The following is an 11,094-nucleotide window of genomic DNA, read 5'->3' on the forward strand; positions in this document are numbered from 1 at the left end:
GATACTATATTCAACCAGATTTATCTCAAACCGGTTTCAGCTGTTTTCAAAACTGGTTTATGTTAGCTGAACATGTGTTCTGTTACAGGTTTAAACCAGTTTCTGATCACTTAAACCAGTTTATGTGTAATGTCTTCCCCTAGCCTCAAAAATTATTTTCCACGTTTACTGCCACCACTGTCATTTGCCAAAAATACCTGGACATTCCATCAATGACCACAGAATAGCTGTTCTTAGAATTTTAAAAACCAACTTTAACATGAAATTGTGGAACAAGAAGTCTTCCACAGACTGGATTGTGTTAAGTATGGTCTAAACAGGGACTATAGATTCTTATCCCATTACCTGAATTAGCTCTTATGTCTGGATGGGTTTATTGTTTTGTTATTCTCTTCAGCCCCATCTGCTTCTTAGAACTGTCCTCTTTCCTTCCTTCCAAGTCTTTTGTATTTAAATCATTTCTTCTACTTGACAGCCTGTTCTCTGTGTGTCCTTTCACAGCATCTGACGAAGTGAGCTGTTGCTAACTATAATTTAAACATCTTTAGTTAGTCTATAAGGTGCACCCCTATTCTGCCTTCTGTCTGACTTCAGACCAACAGAGCCATCTCTCTGTCTGCCACTGGTCTCAGAGAACCCTTAGAGCATGTGTCTGAGATTGGACAGTCTGTTCAGTCTGGGTCATTTTTGGAGATTCTCAGTAGCTTCTGTTCTGACCTCCCTGGCTATAATCCCTCTGGTAATATCCCATAGAACAGTGTATAAGGCTAATAAGTATAGCATTCTATCTTGTTTCTTTGATTATGTCCCTTGGAAATGTAAAAACTACAGCCTTGTTCCTCCATATTTTCTTTTCTGTTCTGGAAGAAAAAAACCTTTCCCCAGGAATGTACGAAGACTAACTAAGGCCTCTGCAGAACATCAAGCATAATAAAATTGCAGTTTTCATTTTCACAAGTATTCAATCATTATAAGCTTTCAAACTTGCAACTGAATGCTTAGCAAATGGTCTGCTGGTCAATTTCTTTCTCTCCTCCAATGCTTCTTATGTTAAATGTACCATTGTAGAAACATTTCCAAAGTCGGGGCTCAGACTCTTAAGGTCATTTACGTATACAGAGAGGGAGAGAGAGAACTGGGCCCAAGATACATTTGAAAGGGCCTCTCATCTTTATGCTGTTTTTCTGTAGCAGCATGGTACTCCCACTGGCTGCCATGCACCAACTGAGTTGGTGCAACACAATATGGGAATAATAGGGTTGTGGTCCTAGGAAAACTTAGGGAGGAGTGAGGCATACCGCATTTACTCTAAATAGCCTGTTTCCTTTTTTCAACCCAGGGAACATATGTTTAAATGTGCTGTAGAAATGAATGTTGACTGCATTATTAACTCCCATTGCTTTTTCTGTGAACCAGTGATAGCACAGCAATGCAGCTGTGCTGCTATTTCGGGGGGACTTCTGATTGCTGTGTCAAGGCTGCATGGATAAAAGTATATAGCATGACATCAGACATCCAGTAACTGTTTTGGTGGACTCCTATCCTATGTGTAGATTTTAAACCACATCACCTGCTCACACTACACTGCCTCTTTTAACAAATGTTTCCAGGGAGAAAGCAGCTGCCTCTAAAAGCTGATGAAGTTTTCAAGCAATTTCTTTCATCTTCCACACACATTTCATATGGAAAGAAACAATATGCCCTTAAACCTTGATCTTTAAAAATTCAAATTGCTGGGCACTTACTGCTGACTTCAATTAATTTTGAACACTTAAGTCACTCTGCACAGCTTTGAAACTCCAGGAATAGGGGAAGAGTTAGGGCTGACATAACTGAATTGTTATATTATAGGCAACCACACAGAAATAAATAGTCACTAGTCCCTCACTGCATGACTTAGATGAAGAAGGAATATGAAAGCTCTTCCTGTAGATTCTAGAGAGGTAAAATGGATGCATCATATATAATAGCTTTTGGAGTTACTTCACTGTAAGGAGGCTGTTTTGTCCTCCTCACAGTGAATTGAATAGAGTACGATAACTGTAAAGGAGAAAGAATGAAAAAAAAAAGTGGAGTGAAACTTGGACCACATAAGTACATAAGTTGGGCCTAAACCAGTAGTGCCTAACCTTTTCCTCCCACAGGCTGGATGGGCAGCACCCTGTCCATCCACAGGCTAATTTTTACTGGTGGTCCTGATCCAGCACCATGGTCAGCGTGGTAGGCACCATGTGGGCACATGGAGGGGAGCAAGGGGCAGCCCAACCAAAACCCAGCCTTTCAGGAAAAACGGGGTGTGGCCCAGCCCCACAGAGAGAAAGTGGGCATGCCTGGCCCCAGCCCAGCACTGTGGGACTGGTGGGCATGGTCTGGCTCCACTTGAAACTGGCTCTGTGGGGAAGGGGGGGAAGGAGGCGTGGCCCAGCCCCACAGGCAGGGAGAGGTGGCATGGTCTGGCCCAATCCAGATTCAGGGGAGGGGGCATGGCCTAGCTGTAGTGCTTGAAGTTTGGGAATTTGGTAGGGGGAGGGTGACCATATTAATGGCCACCACTTCCCCACCACCAGATTTCCAACTGCATGGGGAGCCCCACTGGCCAGATGCAATGGCTCCAAGGGTTGCATTTGAGCCTTTAGGCTCTTGCAGAAATTAAAAACTTTATTTAACCAACTTTGGAAGAGCACTGGGAAGAAACTGCGTCTCAGCCTCTATTCTTCCTCTGTTCCTTCCTGTTCTAGAGGTGGGAGAAAAATGTATTCACTGCAGCCACTTAAAGGGAACTGCTTACTTCCTCCTTTGCATCTAACCAGCTTTACTGTGAAATGCTGCTGGTGTAAGTGAACCAGGGCTCTTGACTGTGCAACTCTCCCTCCTCTACCCATATACTTGCAGGTTGAGCAATGACAGTCCTGGGCTTGAATTCTGTATAATTCTAGAACTGGGATGTGAGTGGCCCTAATACAACTGCTTGGAAGGAGGGGAGCTTTACTCCCCTAAACAGTCTGGTTGGAGCTAGTAAAAAATCAGCATTTCAGCATTAGTCACATCCTTCAGGAAGTACTGGTCTTTTTTGAGATATCCTCTTACTGGTGCAGTTGGGAGATGGGGGTTGATACAAGGAAAAGTTCAGATTTAAATGCTATTTTCAGAAAAAAAATAATAGAAAGGAGGTGAAAAAAATGAAAATGAAGAAGGATGGACTGTGGGAAGGGGTGGCGGGGATGGAGGGAATAGGAAAAAGGACAAAGGGAGTGGAGTAAAGCAGTCTGCATTCTGAAAAAAATTCACCAGAGCAGTATTTCATTATCTTGCGTCTTATGTCAACCTCTGTATAATGGCACAGTCATGGTAGTGCCCTTCAGTGTCATTGACACGCTGCAGCATCCACAGAAATAATAGTGAATGTGGCTGTTTTACATGAGAAAGGAACAGTAAAAATGTGAGACAACTAGATTTGCATTGTGTAAGACCTATATTATTCAGGAAGTGAAGGAAGGGAGATGGCAACAGAAGCTTCATGATTTCTAATTCATGCCTTGTGAATTATATCTCTCTGGGAATTTTATCTTCAGCAGAAGCAGCTTCAACATGGTGGCAAGAGGAGAAAAAGGGAGTATTCTTGCCTTAAATATTTTAAAATTGGTAGATCTGTTTTATTTAATGGGATGCTGAGATCCATTCTTAAAAATTGTCCTAGGATTATTTTCTTTTACAAATATTCCACAAATATTACAGCAAAGTTTTTTCATACAGATTTGTAGTATTATATTCCCTGTTTATTTGCTTACAACTTTCTCAAGCAACCTTATAGGCTTGATTCAAAGTTGAGTTTGAAAGAAAATTTGAACGAAATCTGTTTAATTGTTACTGAGATACTTGGGGTAGAGCAGTTATGTTGGTAGAGCAGTCATTAATGTTGAAACCTTACACATTTTTTGCTGAGCATCATCTGAACTGCTGCACAAATACACTCTGTTAGCAATTCTAACCTGGGCCACTTCATTGTTAAGATAGCTGTCAACAGGAAGGATAGCAAAGTCATAGGCATTAGGCTGGCTTATTGTACTACAAGGATAGTTTGAGATATTTTGATAAGAAGGTGTTAAATTAAAATGGCATTTATTGAGCCCATCTTTGCAATAAAAGGTCTGTTATTGACTGTTGCCTATACATTATTCACCTTCCACATACATCTTGAGTGATTAAGGCAAATGAAATGCATAATGCTGAGGCAGTTTGTTGGTAGCCCTGGCAGAAGTCACAGTTTCTAGTCTCTGAATTTACAAGCACATATATTGTTATATACCTTTTTATCACGTTGTTCCAGAATCTATAGATTAAAAGGCTGGGAAAGTGCACTGTGTTCAGCTAATCTAGTCACCTGTACAATATATGCCATAAGCTTTGCCTGTATTCATTTTGTCTACAGGATATCATTTAAAAAATAGCCAATTTTGATTTAAATATTTCTAGTGGTGGAGAATTCATTGGAACTCTTGCTAAACTGATGCAATGGTTGACTACTCTGACTTAGAATTTGTGCCATATTTCTAGCCTGAATTTATCTGTATTCACAAGTTCAGATGTTGAATTCTGTGACACCATTCTCTACCAGATTTGATATAGGATAGATTTGATTCCTGTGGAGGCACCTAAAATTAACTCCAGTGGGCTAAACATTTTGGACTCATTTCATCTTTCACTATCAAATACATTTTCTAATATTTTAATTACTCTTCTGGCTCTTCTCTGAATTTTCTCCAATTTATCAACAGCCTTTATAAATTCACAGCTCTTTAGTTGGTGCCTTTTTCATCAGCTTCATTGGTTTTTGTGTTAATCCAGCTCCTAGTTTGTCGTTTCAGTTTCTAACTGGGTCTTTATTTAGTTTATACCTAGATTAAAGTGCTTTTGATGGACAGAAAATGGAAAATGCTTTCTCCCTTTCCTACGTATTTGCCTTTCATTTGCTTTTAAGGTTTTCAGTTTGCATAATCTAATATAGATGTATTATGCATTGACTCAGAGATGCTGACCATCTTGATGATGTCACATCCACACAGGACCCTAAGACAGAGATCTCAAAATGTCACTCAGAAACATACCTAGATGATCCAAGTTGTCTGATCAGAAGTTGCATGATGAAATTACTGCCAACAGTAGCATAATGGGGTGGGCAAGAGGGGCATTTGCCCCAGGCACCTGGTTAAGCGGGGTGCCCTAATTGTCTCCCAATTCTTGTAGACTTTGCACCCTGACAGCAAAAGCAGCCCCATGGTTTACTCAAGCTGGGAACTCCAAAACAGCTGCTGCTGTTGTTACCACCAATAGCCAGAGTGGACAAAGCATGTGGCAGTGGCAGCAGCAGCAGCTTACATGGGGACTGTTTAGGAGTTCCTGGCATGGATAAGACTGCTGCACTGATAATTCTCTAACCTTTGTTCCAAATTCCACAGCCATATTCACTTTGTAGAGTCAAACTGCACTCTCTAAATGTAAACATATATTTATAAAGCTAATGTATCCTAAATAGGCTTTGCCAAATACTTTTATCTTATTCCTAAGTGACACTGAACAATTCATCATGTTAAATCATAAATTCATATGATTTTCTTTGTAATGCATTTTTAAATATTTACTGGCTTTAAAAAAGAGACCTGTCTACTCAAGCAAGGAAGTCCTAGATCAGTTTGAAGTCAGATTCACAGGGGATGGGTCATGTTTCAAATCTATGCACTTGCATTTGCTAATTTGGAAGAGAATGCTTTTCATTTAAATGGATTGGTCAGAATTTAAGATCTACCTGAAGTACAACAGTTGGCCTTGTATTCATGTTTCAACTACCCCACTATATAGATATGTATGAGCTGTGAAATCTGGATGTTTGGTTTCCTCCTTGATTCCACTTTCAAGGTTAAATAAAAGCTATATAAAGCACATTAAATGCTTTTCCAATAGCATGACTTCATGTGAATTATCACTATAGTAACAATCATTTGGCAGGTATTCTGCACAGTTATTAACATAAAAGGAAGTGTTCATGAGACCACCTCTATTAAAACATAGTTCATGCTATTGAAAAGCTTGTGAACCTCTGGGTTAGTAGACTTGAGGCTGCTTTGAATATATTAAAGCAAAAGTATTTTGAATGCACTAAAATGTAAGTCTTCAACGCTTGTGCCTGCCTTGAGAGAAACATTTGGTGGTCATTTAACCTGTTTTCTGCACATTGTGGGTGCTAATTATTTTTCTGAAGGAAGCTACTGGCTTTTGTTCATTTGTGCTTGCTATAGTTTAGAACAGCGGTGGCCCAACCTTTTGGCCCCTCAGGCCAGATGTGTGATGTGGGTTTGGTTCATGGGCTAGATCTGGTCCATAGGCGCAACTGAGAGCGCATAGGGCCAGGGCCTCCTGCCCCAGCCCTAGCCCTGTGTGCATTAGCTTGGGACCACCGCCTCAGTCTCATACACACTGGATCAGGCCTGGTGGCCCTTCATGCGCCAGTTCAGGCCTGTAGCTGTGGCCCTGCCCCCAACCATCAAATTTTACAGACTTTGGGATGTCCCACAGGCTGGATAATAAAATGTATTACAAAGAAACACAACAGGCATATGAAATTGTTCATATGATTTTCTTACACAATAGGCATGTGCTTGCTCATCTGGACACCCCCTTAGAGCAGGCTGGATCTGGCCTGAAGATCAGAGATTGAGCACTACTGGTTTGCCAATTCTTATAATTATTATTGTAATTATCAAAATATTTGGTGTGTTTTCCAGAATCCCCAGCACCTTCCGTTATGAAATTAGGTAAGAGGGTTACATACAATGTAAGTTTCTAGCCGTTATGTTGCAACTAAAAGTTTGAATATGTGATTCACATGTAATTGGAATATGGGGTGGGGGTATATTCAAGAGGGCATCTAATCCATCTTCTCACTCTGAGGCAACAGAAACAATATTGAGATAACTCCTGGCAAATTTTTGTCTGTGCTATTCAGAGCCATTTCTAGGGGTGTGCGGGGCCTGGGGCATATCAGCCTGTGTGGGGCCCACTGGTGGGGAGGGGTGGCGAGGGGCCAGGGGAGTGGCTGGAGCCAACAGTGTGGGGAGGGTGAGTGGCCAGAGCTGGCAGAGCATGGCAGTGGCAGCACGTGGCAGCTGCAGTGGGGCCTATACGGGACTGTCTGTAGGGCCCCCAAAGTGCAGGGCCCAGGATGGTCACCCTGATTCGCCCCCTCCCTACCCCCCAGGATGACTGTGGTGCTGCTCTCAAAATCTTCCTTCCTCCCCAGCTAATCTATTCCAGAACTTTAACTATCCTTAAAAAACATTTTCCACCTACTATTTAACGTAAACTTTCTTTGCTGCAAATTAAGATTCCTTCTTGTCCTTCCCCATATGGCACAAAGAACAATCAATTGCTGTTGTTTTAAAAACAACTTTTTACATATTTGAAGACTATTATCATATTCTTTCCTCACTCTTCTCTCTCCTGGAGCATAGAAAGTTCATGTCTTTCAAGCATTCTTCAGAAATGATTTTTTTTTAACATTATTTTAGTTGTTCTTTTATGGATTCTCTACAATTTGAGTAAATCTTTCTTAAAGTATGGTGCTCAAAACTGGCCATAATATTCCAGCTGAGGCCTCATTAATGTGGAGTAGAGTGGAATTACGGTGGGTTGTTTTTTTTTTTGGTTTTTTTTTTGGTGGGGGGGTGTAACAGCATGGCATTGTTGACTTGTATTCAGTTTGTATTTCCTTTAAACCCCTCAATCCTTTTTTGCCACATCGTTGCTTAACTGGCTTTATCTCCAGTTTGTATCTATACGTTTATTTTCTCCTTTGTAAGTAGTTTGCACTCATAGATTCATAGATGTTAGGGTCGGAAGGGACCTCAATAGATCATCAAGTCTGACCCCCTGCATAAGCAGGAAAGAGTGCTGGGTCTAGATGACCCCAGCTAGATACTCGTCTAACCTCCTCTTGAAGACCCCCAGGGTAGGGGAGATCATCTTTATTGAATTTCACTTCAGTGATCTCAGAATATTTTTCCAATTTATCAAGATCATTTTGACTTCTCATGTTTTCTTTTGGAGCGCTTCCAACCCTTCCCCCCAGCTTGGTGTCAATTGAAAATGTTGTTAGTATAATCTCTTTTCCATCATTCAAGCTGCTAATGCAAATAAGTAAACATTTCTGATACAACTATACCAGTTTCTTCCTATCCTTACTCCACATTAGGAGAGTTTGCCATCGTGGCTCTGATACTGTCTCTTAGAAACCTCAAAATTTCCTTGACTCCTTTTTCCTCTCAGAATTCCTTCTATTGAACCTTACCTACCAAGTCCCTCAGTTGGTTGAGGTTGATTTTTTTTAAATGTGCTCTAAGGGCATGTCCAGACGAGCAAGCACGTGCCTGTTGTGGCATCTCAAAGCAGTTTGAGACACTGCAAGAGGCATGCTGGGAATGAAAAAAGTGTTCCTCATGCTCCATATTTGCAGCGCAGACTCTTTGGTACTGGGAAATTCTGGTATTAAAAAAAACCCTAGTGAAAAAAATTGACACAGGGCATGCTCCTGGAGCATGCCCAGAGGCAACCAGAGGCTGAGTCCTCCAGAGAGACACTCTGGCATCTGTCTACAGCATCTCACTGCCTCAGTGTGCTGGGGAAAATAGGAGTGGGGCAAGGCTGCAGTGGTGACCCAGACCCAGGTGCTGTCCCAGGTACGCAGGAGTGTAGGGGTGGAAGGACTGTGGGTGGAGGGAAGACTGGGGGTGTGGGGCATGTGTGGAGGTGGAGGGACTGCGAGTGGTGGGGGGACTGCTTGGGAGGGCAGCCCCCCATGGTACAGCACACAGCAGCAGCAGTGGCTGCTTGGGAGGGGTGGGTCCCCTGCCCACCCCCCCACCCCCAGCAGCAGCAGCAACAGCAGCAGCAGTCCTGATGCTCATAGTCCCACCACTAACTGGCAGAGTTCCCCGGCAGCACAGCATGGCCCTGGCTGCCTGGGACCTGGCGCAGCCTGTGCCATATGGCACCACACCGGCCCAGCCCATTAGCACGAGCCCTCAAGCAAGACCAGGTCAGCTCCTGCTGTCACCCGAGGTTCCAGAACTGCACACAGGGGCCACACACCTTTGGGTCAGGCTGGGTCCTATCTCCATGGAGTTGGCCCAGCCTGGGGCTGTGTGGGGCACATGGATGCAGGACCTGACTGGGCCCAAGGGTGCACATCTGCTAAGTGCAGTGCAATGCTGCGACTCTGGGTAAAAGCAAAAGTGGCCCATTCCTGCCTGAGGTCAGATACCAGCAGGTTGGCCCAGGCTGATGCCATGTGGCACAGGTGGCGCTGGGTCCCAGGCAGCTAAGGCCATGCTGCCAGGGGGCCCTGCCAACCAGTAGTGGCTATGAGCACTGGGATAGTTGCTGCTGCGGGGAGGAGGGGCTGTGCACCAGGTGGGGGGTGGGCAGGGGACCCACTCCTCCCAAGCAAACCCTCCCACCCACAGTCCCCCCCACCCATATACCCAGGCACAAGCCCCATACCCCCCTCATAAACCTCACTCCCACAAACCCTACACCCACCCCCAGTGGTGTACTGATAGGGGTGGTGGGGGCCATGCCCCCAGGTGCCAGCTTGGGAGGGGTGCCGGCTGGGCCCTCCAGCGGGTACATGGTCCCCCAGCGGCACTCTCAGTTCTGCTTCTGGTGTTTCCAGGCTTGGCAATCAGCCACCAGGGGACCCCCCATGCTCAATGATTGGCCACTGGGGGACCCCCCCCCCACTCAGTGATCAGCCACAGATGGGGGGGGCGCAAATGCAAGTATTGGCCCCCAGGCGCCAGACACGCACAGTACGCAACTGCCCGCCCCTACACCCACCCACAAACTCCACACCCCTTCCAGACTGCTGCAGTGAGTAGAGGGTGCAGGGGCCACTCTAGGTTAGGGCTACTTCAGCAGTCCAGCTGACATAAGGGGCTTGTGTCTCCAGATACCAACTGGCCAGGCCTCAGAAGCTCCTGATGGCAAGTAGCCCTGAGCTGCTCGCCAGGGCAGCTTTTTATACTGCTGGGGCCAGAACAGGTGCTGGCCCTATCCTCTAGCTCCCCCTGGCGGAAGATCCAGGAGGAGCTGGGCAGGGTCAGTTTGCCCCAAGTGACATAATTTGCCTCACACCAAAGTGCAAGTTCAGGCACGTGTGCTGAGGCACAAATCTCCAGCACAAATTTGTGCTGCTGCTATTTGAGCTGCTGCAAGCGCACATGCCTGCTTCTGTGGATGTGCTTTAAGGCCACATCCAAACAAGAGTGGATGTTTGTTTCCCTGGGGACTAGTAGCAGCAGCACACCTTGCACCGCAGCTACTTGTTCCTCGGGAACACCCATGCCATGCACGCTTTGGCGCACAGCAAAGTTACCCTGGGTGTGGTAGGGGAGGCCCTACCTGGGGCCCTGGGTGAAGCGTGGCCAGCAGCCACAGCATGGCTTCAGGTGGCCTGGCTCTGCTTTTCAGCAGTGCATGCACAGGCAGTATGACCTTGCAGTGCATGGAACACCCAGCTGCAGCATAAAAGAAAGAACCCAAAATTAATTGTCTTAAAAAGGGCAATAGTTTAAAAACTGTTTCATAATGATTGGGACTGGGATTTTCGAATGATCAGAATTGGCAGTACTGTTTAGACTATTATGTAATTCGAGGGTTTTCATGTGGCACTTCTCTAGAAAACGTAATTTCATCAACATTTTTGTTTTGCTTCTACAAAAGTAAGCTGCTAGTAGTAAAAGTAAAAGGTATCTTGTTTACATGCCATTGAGCCCCCTTAGGACAGTGGAGGCAGGGCTCCACTGTCTTTTTAACCTCAGCACAAGGATGTGATGTGATCAGCACCAAGCTCTGGCTGCCTTATCCCAGCTGGCTCCTGGTACCCATTGGGTAGGAGGCTGGGTGGACTTCAGGGCTTCACTGAAAGTCAAAACAATGAGTGGAAACCCACCAGTCTCATGGGGGATCCACCCCAAGTCTTTTTAGTCCATAGCCAGTTGCCCTACCACAAGGGCTACACAACCCCCAAGCTGTTAGTAAAGA

The sequence above is a fragment of the Alligator mississippiensis genome, chromosome 3 (genome assembly GCF_030867095.1).
Source record: "Alligator mississippiensis isolate rAllMis1 chromosome 3, rAllMis1, whole genome shotgun sequence".
Lineage (NCBI taxonomy): Eukaryota > Metazoa > Chordata > Crocodylia > Alligatoridae > Alligator > Alligator mississippiensis.